This window comes from Pelodiscus sinensis, chromosome 22, assembly GCF_049634645.1.
Source record: "Pelodiscus sinensis isolate JC-2024 chromosome 22, ASM4963464v1, whole genome shotgun sequence".
In the NCBI taxonomy this organism is placed as follows: Eukaryota; Metazoa; Chordata; order Testudines; family Trionychidae; genus Pelodiscus; species Pelodiscus sinensis.
This window is the reverse complement of record NC_134732.1, coordinates 20,143,657-20,153,826: the sequence shown is the minus strand read 5'-3', so window position 1 is coordinate 20,153,826 and position 10,170 is coordinate 20,143,657. Positions and strand designations below refer to the sequence as shown.

Genomic DNA, 10,170 nt, shown 5'->3' with positions numbered 1-10,170 from the left:
CCGCGGCTACACGCGGCAGTCAGAAGTTAATCCGAACTAAGTCCTTAGTTCGGATTAACTGTTACTCCTCCTGCAATGAGGTTTAACAGTTAATCCAAACTAAGGACTTAATTCGGATTAACTTCTGACTGCCGCGTGTAGCCGCGGGCAGTCAGTTCGAACTAAGGGGATTTAAAAATGGTGCCCGTCCGGGAACATGCAAATGAAGCTTCATTTGCAAGTTCGAATGCCTACATTAGCCACCTTAGTTCGAACTAGGAGGCTAGTGTAGACATACCCATGGAAACAGCAGTGGGTGAATATAACCAAAGTTGCAATGTGTAGCTTACAGTCCAACACTTAACAGGCTAAAACAGGCTAAAACCCTTGTCTAAAGCAGTTTCTCACCCAACACAATTTTCTAGCATCACTCACCAACGTAGCGGGGATCCACCTTTCACGAGTGCCAAAAGCATTGGCCTTGTTGCTTCCTCAGTGAATGTTTTTCCCAAAATTCAGGATTTTGTCCTCAGGAAAGGATGGTGACCACCCCTACCTCTCCTCCTCTCCCTCATCCTCTGGAATTTCATTTCCTAGGATGCTGGCTGCAAGTGTTCTTCACATATACATGTTGATTTCATATACAAAATGGGAAAGTTTAGAAAAGGCCAACAAAAATGACCAGGGGTTTGGACCAGGTCCCATATGAAGAGAGATTTAAAAGACTGAGACTTTTCATCTTAGAAAAGAGGAAACTAAGGGAGATATGATAGAGATCCATGCAATCATGACTGGAGTGGAGAAAGTGAATAAGGAAAAGTGATTTATTCCTTCTCATAATTTAAGAACTAGGAGGCACCAAATGAAATGAATAGGTAGCAAGTTTAAAACAAACAAAAGGAAGTATTTCTTCACCTAACACACAGTCAATCTGTGGAACTCCTTGCCAGAGGAGGTTGTGAAAATCACAGAATTCAAAACAGAACTAGATATATTCATGGAGGAGAGGTCCCTCCTTGGCTATTAGCCAGGATGGGTAGGAATGGTGTTCTTGCCTCTGTTTGTCAAAAACTGGGAATGGGCGACAGGAGAGGGATCACTTGATGATTTCCTATTCTGTTCACTCCCTCTGGGACACCAGGCATTGGCCACTGTTGGTAGACAGGATATTGGGCTAGATGGACCTTTGGTCTGACCCAGTACGGCTGTTTTTATGTTCTTATGGGTTTCTATTGTAGTGGTTTACAACACTTAATGCATGGACCTAGGCAGACAAAACCTTTGGGCTGGCAAAAACTGCTTGTCAATCCTGCCTGGGGCGCAGCTTCTAAAATCCATTGTCAATAGAGATACACAACTCCTCACACTCCTCGTACGCCTGCGAACAGTTATGGGGATCAGCATGACACAAGCTTTTAGCAGACACCTCCCATAGCCCTTCTTGGATAAATACTATGAAAGCACCACATTAGGTGTAATGAGTTTGTCAGGCCTGGGAGGAGTCGCTGTTACAGAACAGTGAACGTTTTGCCATCCACTGTCTCTCTCCGCCTTGGTACCTGTCTGGCCAGTCTCTGCAGCAGCCCAGTGCCTCCCAAAGCAAGCAGCAAGGAAACATCTGCTGGCTTTTCGCTACCTGCAGGGCCAGCTAGGAAAGGGAACTGGGTTTGGTCGCCTCTTTTTCTCACTGTTTCTTTGGCTCTCTCCTATGGGTGTGCGGCCGACTCGGAGCTGTTGTGGGGAAGTTAAGAGGCAGAAGGTTGCTGCTTTCAGTTCCTGGCTGGAGGTGTCGAGTGCCAAGGAGCCAGGAGGTTCGCTACAAACACTGGAAGGGAAAGGTGCTTTTCCTGTCTTTATGGAGTCTGGCCTGAGTGTCTTCTCACGGAGGGTGCTCTGGTCGGTGCACCTGTTAGCTCAGCCCAGTGCACTTCCTGGACAGCACTGTGGGCGTGCAGCAGCCTGGTGCAGCATGTGTGGGCAGGGGAAATCTGAGCCAAGGACGTCAGGGCAGACTCTGAAAAGGCCCGGCGAATAGCAGAGCAGAACACTCACAGCCTATGGTCTCAGACAGGCGACAGTGAACACACAGTGCACTGCATGAATCTTCAGTGTGTCCCCCACTAAAGGACAAAGACTGCGTTCATCTTGTTCAGATGTACTACTGGGTCTGTGTCGTCATCCCCATTTAACAGAAGGGGAAACTGAGGCACAGACAGGTGCGGTGCCAAGACTAAGGTCACTCAGTGGCAGGAATAGATTCTAGCTTTCCCAAGTCCCAATCCAGTGTTCTAGCCACTCCTCTACCCTGCCTTCTCATTTAAAGAAGGGTAGGCCAAAGCTAAGATCCCCCCCCCACACACACACACACTCTGCCCTCCACACACACATCTGAAAATACCCCTGGAATTCTGGGCAAGTTTGGATTGTGATAGGAACTTTGCACCTGGTGTCTTGGGCTGACCCAAAGTCTCAAGTTTGCAGAAGTTTGGACAGGGAGGTGGATTCACACGTTCCTAATTTGTGTCATCTCCTGAGCATATTAAAGGTATTATAGGCAGAGAGGGGAAAGCCCCGCAGCAGTTGGCTCGCAACTCTGCCGTGGGTGGGGGAAAGGAACGCTTCATCACGTGCTGAATGGGAAGACGCTGAAAGGAAATGAAAGCAGGATGTATGTAACTCCCTTTTCTTTGGCTGGTATCTTTCTTGCTGTTGTGTTTCCCGGATGCAAAGAGCAGCACTTTGCTGGTTTGGGGGAGAGAATTCTGACTCAGGAAAAGGCCAAAGAAAGAAAGAACACGCAGCGGAAGAGACTGCTTCTCAAACAGTTGTCATGAATTCATGCCCTGCGCTGCCCCGCCCCTCTACTTACCCTGAAGGATGCAGTACATGGAAAGAACAACTGTAACTTTCCCTGTATATTGCACTCTGCTTACCCTCCCTTCCCATCTGCTTCCCTTTATGCAGTGCACAGTCAACCTGTGGAACTCCTTGCCAGAGGATGTTGTGAAGACCAGGACTTGCACAGAGTTCAAAACAGAACTAGATACATTCATGGCAGAGAGGTCCTTTCTCTAGCTGCCCTGTGTTACGTTAAAATGTTCCTTCCTGATGCTAAAACTCACGGGGGAATTTTTTCAAAAAATGGCGCAGACACTTTGCTCGGCGTGCTCCCAGGCCTCTCCATTCTCTTCAAGGGGTTACAAGGTGGCATGTGTGTAATGGGGCTCCTCAAAGGCTCCGCTGAACATGGATTAGGTGCCAGCAGCTCTTCCTTGGGGAGGGGCCGTTCGGAATGGTCAGGCAGAGGCGAGCATGCCTGGGAGCTCAGCAAACCTGCTGGCGAAAGAGAAAAGAAAAAAGGGGACGTTGAACTGTCGAAACCAGCGGGGAGCATCCCAGGAGCTCATGCCACCCCGCCCGGGCCAGGTCTGAGCAGGAATGCTCAGAACATTTGCCAGGGCTCCATACAGCGTTACATGGCCTGACTCAGAGGGAGTTTCCGCCACGGCTTTTAGGAGACAAAACTGCTGTGCAGGGGAGCTGAGAGCCTGCGTGGGCCTGTGGGCAAGGTGTGGGGCCCCCCGGCTCTGTTCTCCCAGAAGGGGCTGCGCCTTGGGTAGAAAGGGTGGGGGCAGCGAGCGACGCATGCCCCGCCCCCAGCCCGCATGGCTGTGTGGACCACGCTGCACGGTGCTCTGGTGGCAATTTAAAGGGCCCACAGCGACGGCTGCTGCTGCCCCCTCGGCGTACCTGCTGCGGTCTAATACGTGTCACCATCAGGACCCCACCCCTTTCCCCATGTCTCATTCCCCCCAGGAACGGCCTGATACAATCCCACATCCTCCTGGACATTGGCAAAGAGGGAACTAAATGCCAAGTTACCCTCTTTAACAGAACCAGGCAGATCTTCCTGCAGCAGGGAGATCCTTTGCTAATACGCAGACAACACCCTGGTTCAGCTTGTATCCTTACTACGGCCACTCCTTCCCCCCCCCTCCCCTTTGGCTCACTGTCCGTTTTGTAATTTATTGTTCCTGTTTTTTTCTGCATTGGTCAGAGGTTCCCTTCCCCCTTCTGTTTCTCTAAGGGATGTTTACTTCAGGGGATGTGCCCAGTTGGTGACATTTCAAACCCAGCCTCTAGATCCAGTTGGGTTTTATTTACATAGAGCCCCCCCTCCTCCCCTCCCAACAATAACTAGATTCTGGTGGGAACAGGAGTGCGCAGGCCTGGTTTTGGCACTTGGCTAGGAAACCGCACTCCACTCCCTGAACGAAGGAAGGTGGCCGAATTGGAGCAGATGTGTGCTCTCCATGGAAGGATATTGCAGGCGTTATCTCAGCCGCGCAACCGAGATAACGTTTTTACGATGAGTTTTCCCAGATTCCTTTTCAGAGCCGCTGCCAGTGAACTGTGGCCACCAGGAAATGTGTGTAATATTCTGGGCAGGAACTGTTCGTGGGATCGTGTCAGAAAATACATTTTCCCCCCTCCTGGGCTTTGTCCGATATCTGTGGAACTATGGTTATAATTAGACTCATGAAGGCCATAATAGGCTACGGGCAAGTCCACCGATGGGGGACGGGAGGGTGAAAACAATGAGAAGTCCTGTGGCACCTTATAGACTAACAGATTTATTAGAGCATAAGCTTTCGTGGGCAAAGACCCACTTCGTCAGATGCAAGGGAGAGTGAAAGGGGCAACTGATCTGGCACCAGGTGCCCCAGAGAGAATGAACACAACAGGGAATCATCAAGTGATCCCAGCCTCTGGCAAACAGAGGCGAGGGACACCATGCCTACCCATTCTGGCTAATAGCCATCGAGGGACCTAACCTCCATGAATCTATCTAGCTCTTTTTTGAACCCTGTTAAAAACTTGGTCTTCACAACCTCCTCTGGCAAGGAGTTCCACAGGTTGACTGCGCGCTGGGTGAAGAACTTCTTCCTTTTGTTTGTTTTAAACCTGTTGCCTATTCATTTCATTGGGTGCCCTCTTGTTCTTGTGTGATGGGCAGGGCTGGAGATGTTGCATCGCCTCCCGTACTGGAGGGAGAAGCAGCTGGCAATGGACTCACCTGCTGAGCGAGTGTGTACTAGATAGAGACGGGGCCCTGAGCCATGACCTCCAGACGGGGGCCCAATGTCAATGGAAATGCTGAATCAGCCTTCTGATTCCGATCCGGTCGGTCAGCAAGAGCAGCCGTGTAAGAGAAGACAGAGTAGTCTCTCATTGACACAGGTTTGAGATATGGATTTCAGCCCTGGGTCCCAATTGTGGTCCCCACATGCCCCCTCTTTGGTGTGGGAAATGTGGACCCTGAGATCTAGTTTGGGCCTCTCTCTGGTGTATGCTTGAATGAGTGAGTCCAGGCGAATAAAGGGTGGCTGCCAATGTGCACGCACACAGTTTAATATTAACTTTGGCATTGCAGCTCCCAGGGGAACACCGTGCAGGCACCTGAGCATACCTCTGCCACCTGCTTTCAAAGCTTTTTATGGCCTTTTGGCTCCAGGGAAAGAGAGAAACAGGCAATCCGGGACCCCAGGAGGAAACTCAGCTGCGGGAGAAAATTGACCACTGATCCTGTCGGTGCTGTACTCTTTGGGGGCAGTCTCCAGGGGCTGTCAATGCATGGCTGCTGACTGCCCCAGAGCCTGCTATTTGGGAGAGACAAATGGCATTTGCTGGCACAATTCCGTTCCGTCGCTCTAAATCACAGGTGAGTTTAAAGGACTTTGAAACTAGGACTCCAGGCAGCGAATGCTGCCAAGCCAAGGCAGGGCAGTTTGCCTCTTTCAAAGCACCACACCTGGCCCCTGTCTCTTCACTGATCTCAGGGTTTGTGTTTTGTTTTGCCGGTAGGGCGTGGACCGATTGCTCCACTAGTCTGTCAGGCTAATGACTTATTATTGTTTCTCTGGCTCGCTGGCTGACTCCGAGATTTATGGGAGAAGGCAGGGAAACCTTCAAGACTGTCCCTGCCACAAGGCAGAATAATCCAAGGGGAAAAACAGCCGGGATTGTGACTGGTTACTTTCGAAGGATGCTGGGTGACGGCCGGCGTCTCCCCCATGCACAAGTCGCCGAAAGGATAATTTTGTAATAAAACAAGAACAGGAAAAGAACCCTTTGAATTTCCATAGGCCAGTTCAGCTGAGGACCTGGAAGGGGTTGGCAAGGTTTAATGGAACCGCCACGCATGCTGGGGAGGTTGGCTAGCGCCCACCCTTGCTTAAAGATGGGCAGACGGAGTGCAGAGAACCAAAGAGCCCTGCCCAGCTTCTCTCTGTGATCTTGTCCACGCCAAGCAAGCTGGTGTAGGTTGTACAAATGCCAGAATCCTGTCTACACTGCAGCTTCCTCCGCGGCTCCCACCCCCGATGGCAAATTCCAGCCACCAAGCTTGCTAGCAGAGCCAGCTGGTAGGTAAGGTGGGGAGCACAGAATGGAACCTTGCTCTCACCACTAGGCAATCAACCCAGACCTTCCATAGATGGTACTAAGCGATAGTTAATATACAAAAAAAGAGGCCGCTGGAGGACAGAGTCCTCAGTCACTCAATCCTCTCTGCATCCCTGAGCTGTGCCCAAATTCGGGCCAGGTGTGGGGAGTCACATTTAGTGCTATTCCCCAGTGAGTCTCCTTCAGAGCTTTAACCCTAACCCTCTACTCTTGCTTCCTTGGCTCCTGAGACCCTACCGAGCATTGGCTAGGAGGGAGTTTCTGGCCGTGTCCAGACTCAGGGTTTTTTTCGGGAAAAGTAGCCTTTTCCCGAAAAAACTTCCCCTGCGTCCAGACTCAAGCCGCGTTCTTTTGAAATTATTTCGAAAGAACGCGGCTTTTCTTTCGATGGCGGTAACCTCAATTTACGAGGAAGAACGCCTTCTTTTGAAAGTTCCTCTTTCGAAAGAAGGCGTTCTTCAATGTAAAGAGGCCGTCTTCAAAAGAGAGCATCCAGACTCGCTGGGTGCTCTCTTTCGAAAAAGCGGATTTCTCTTTCGAAAGATCCGCCTGCAGTCTAGACGCGATCTTTTGAAAGAGGCTCTTTCGAAAGAAGCCTGCAGTCTAGACATAGCCTCTCTGACATCCAGCCTAACTCACTTGCACTCTGGTTTCACCATCCTTCCTTGCTGCAGCACCCTGAAAGTCAACATTTTTGGCCTCTGGAAGGTGTCCCACGATACTCCAGTGTAACCACTCTGGCCAGAGCTTCCAACTCTACTGCTCTCCAGGCCAGGATGCTGGAACAATTGAGAGCCATTGAACCAAACTGTAAACCTTTGATATAATGGAAACTACTTCAAGTCAAGGGGTGCTCCAGCACCCCCCACGCCTCTTGGTTCCAATACTTTTATGTCTCCAGGTATGAAAAGCCCTGGAAAAATTTGAGTTTCAGGGTGCCCTTGTAGCCGAGAAGGCTAATGGCAAATTGAGGTGCATGAGTAGGAGCACTGAGAAGTGATTATTTTCCTTTTTTGGCACTGGTGAGGCCACCCCTGGAGTATTGCATCCAATTCTGGCCCCCCATTACAGTAAGAATGTGAACACATTGGAGAAAGTCCAGCGAAGGGCAACAAAAAATGACAAAGAGGGTGGGGAGAGGCTGTTCTCAGGGCGAGAGAACAAGGAGCAATGGGCTCAAGTTGCAGTGGGGGAGGTCGAGGTTGGAGATTAGGAAAAACTATTTCCCTAGGAGGGTGGGGAAGCACTGGGACGGGTTCCCTAGGGAGGGGGTGGAATCTCCATCCTTAGAGGTTTTTAAGTCCCAGCTTGAGAGAGCCCTTCCTGGGATGATTGAGTTGGGATTGGTCCTGCTTTTAGCTTGATAGCCTCCTTGATGACCTGGACTCGATGGCCTCCTGTGGTCTCTTCCAACCCTATGAATCTCTGTTTCTAGAGCAGGCGGTACACCAGAGCCCTGAACGCTTCCGCTGGCCTGCACAGAACACACGCCCCCGCAGAGGCAGCATCAGCTGTTAAAATTATATTGGGCTTTGTGTTAGCCTAAAAGACAAGAGATTAAAGTACGAAAGTTAGTGCATTTCCTGTTTATTACCCCCATGATTTACTATCCAAATACTGATAACGGCTCAATATATTGCTCCCAGGTGCAGCTGATTGGGTCTCCACACCTATCTGCCTCTGAGAGGTGAAATCTCAGACAAGCCCAGTCAAACTCTCCCATGGGATGGGGGCTGTGTCTTGCCCCCATGCCCTCTTGTACACCCCAGCTTTGGCGGTGTGCGGCTTCACCCTCAGCCCAGCAGCGTGACCCAAGTGACTTTTTAACCTTTTGACACCTGTCATGACTGGCTGGAATCGTCTCCTGCGCAGAAAGGGGAAGGCAGCGTTTCTGTTTCCCCAGCAAGACGCCGGAACCCACCCAGCCCCGAAGGTCAAGCTTATTTTGAAAAGTCACGTGCAGCTTCTCTCTGCTTGCAAAACTCTCGGCCTCTTACGAAAGGCCCCTGGCTTGCAAAAGCAACGAGTTTTGAGAAACCCGCTGGACATCAAAATAGAACTCACCGAATGCTGTGAGTTGTCTGATCCGTGTGGCCGAGTGGCTCCAGGAGATGAATGAGAGTCAGGACTTTTGCGTTCTGTTTCCAGTTTTGCTACTGACAATCTGGAAGCCTCAACCTCGGCGTGCCTCAGTTTCCTCAGCTGCGAAATTGGGATAGCAGTATCTGCCTCTCCCACGGAAGTCTTAATGAATGAATATGTGTAAAGTGCTTGCAGATTCTCAATGTCTGTTCATGGTACTTATGGTACTGTAAGTAGCTAGGCACCTCACAGTCTTTACTGTATTCTCCCTCACAACTGCTTTGTGAGGCAGAGCAGTCCCATTATCCCCATTTTACATATGGGGAAACTGAGGCACGGGGCTGCCAAATGACTTTCCCAAGGTCATGCAGAATGTCTTCAGTGGAATAGAAACTTGAACCCAGGTTCTAGACTAATATTGTAACCATGAAACCATTTGACTACTTGCCAGCATCAGCCTGTGGCACATAGTTATAGCCCCTCATCTTATATGTTGGCCAAGTGAGAGCTGGGTCAGACTAGCAGCTTCTTTGCTCTCATTCTACCGCATCTCCTGTAGAGATTATTAGAGATGAATTGCTAAACCTAAGGCCAGGCCTACCCTTAGGGAGAAAGTTGACCTAAGATACACAACTCCAGCTACAAGACTAGCGTAGTTGGAGTCTATGTACCTTAAATCGAATGTCTCCAGCATCCCCATTCCAGAAGTCCCGTTGACTTCCCTTACTCCTCATGATCCCATGGAGAACCAGGGTCCATGGGGTGTGATCAGAAATCAATTTAGTGGGTCTTTAGTAGACTTGCTAAATCGAATCCCGGAAGATCGATCTCTGGATTGATTGATCTCAATTTCTGTGTAAGATAAGGCCTAAGATGTTTAGCTTTAACTATTTCTAGTTGTCTCTCAATTCGTTTTTCTCTGGTGTTAGGGTAATGGTACTAATTTGTCTTTGTTCCCACACCTCTCCCATCTCGGATTCATTCCAAGTCTCACTTCCTTTCCAATAATTGTTCCAGCTTCCAAAGGTAACTGGGAAAGGATAATTTCTTGTTATTCCTCTCTCTCTCTCTCTTGCATCCACAAAAGCATGATTTTTGCTACATTGGCCAGATTTCTGTGCCAATGTTACCACTTTGGAAATAAATCACAAAGAGCATTCTCCTCCAACTCAACAGAATTTATGTATTTTAAATGTAGAAAAACTGCTTGGGCTGGTGAAAAGATATTTCACCTAGGACAAAAACGGCAAAACACTCAGGAACTTGTCCATTGCAATGAACTGGTTACAATGTATGTGTCTTTCTGTGATTGCTGAATAACATCAGTATTGCACTGCTGTGAGTCATAAGCCCTATACTGCTCTCAGCTGAAGGCGATTCTCCTGCAGGGGCCCAGCTTTTGCAGTGGGAACATCTGAATTCTATTCCTGCTGCTGCCATAGCATTGCAATCCCCCCATCATGTTGTGGAGCCCAGGGGCAAGTGTGAAGCTCTCCAGTTGTCTCCACACAGGCTTGTGACAATTTCTTTGCATTGTGAGGATGCATGAAGGGAACATGAATAGCTTCACACAGCTCTAAGTGTGAAATATTCAGCTCAGTAGAAGAGCCATTGAGACCAAATGAGCTTTATGTCTGACACTTC

The 10,170-nt window shown here is 49.5% G+C and overlaps 1 long non-coding RNA gene across 1 annotated transcript; it reads left to right on the top strand.

Moving 5' to 3' along the window:
- Positions 1-5,415: 5,415 nt before the first annotated feature.
- On the top strand, positions 5,416-9,694 carry LOC142819346 (uncharacterized). Its single transcript, XR_012897210.1, has 2 exons — positions 5,416-5,701; positions 8,091-9,694. It is a non-coding gene; the product is annotated as an uncharacterized LOC142819346 (long non-coding RNA).
- The last annotated feature ends 476 nt before the right edge of the window (positions 9,695-10,170 follow it).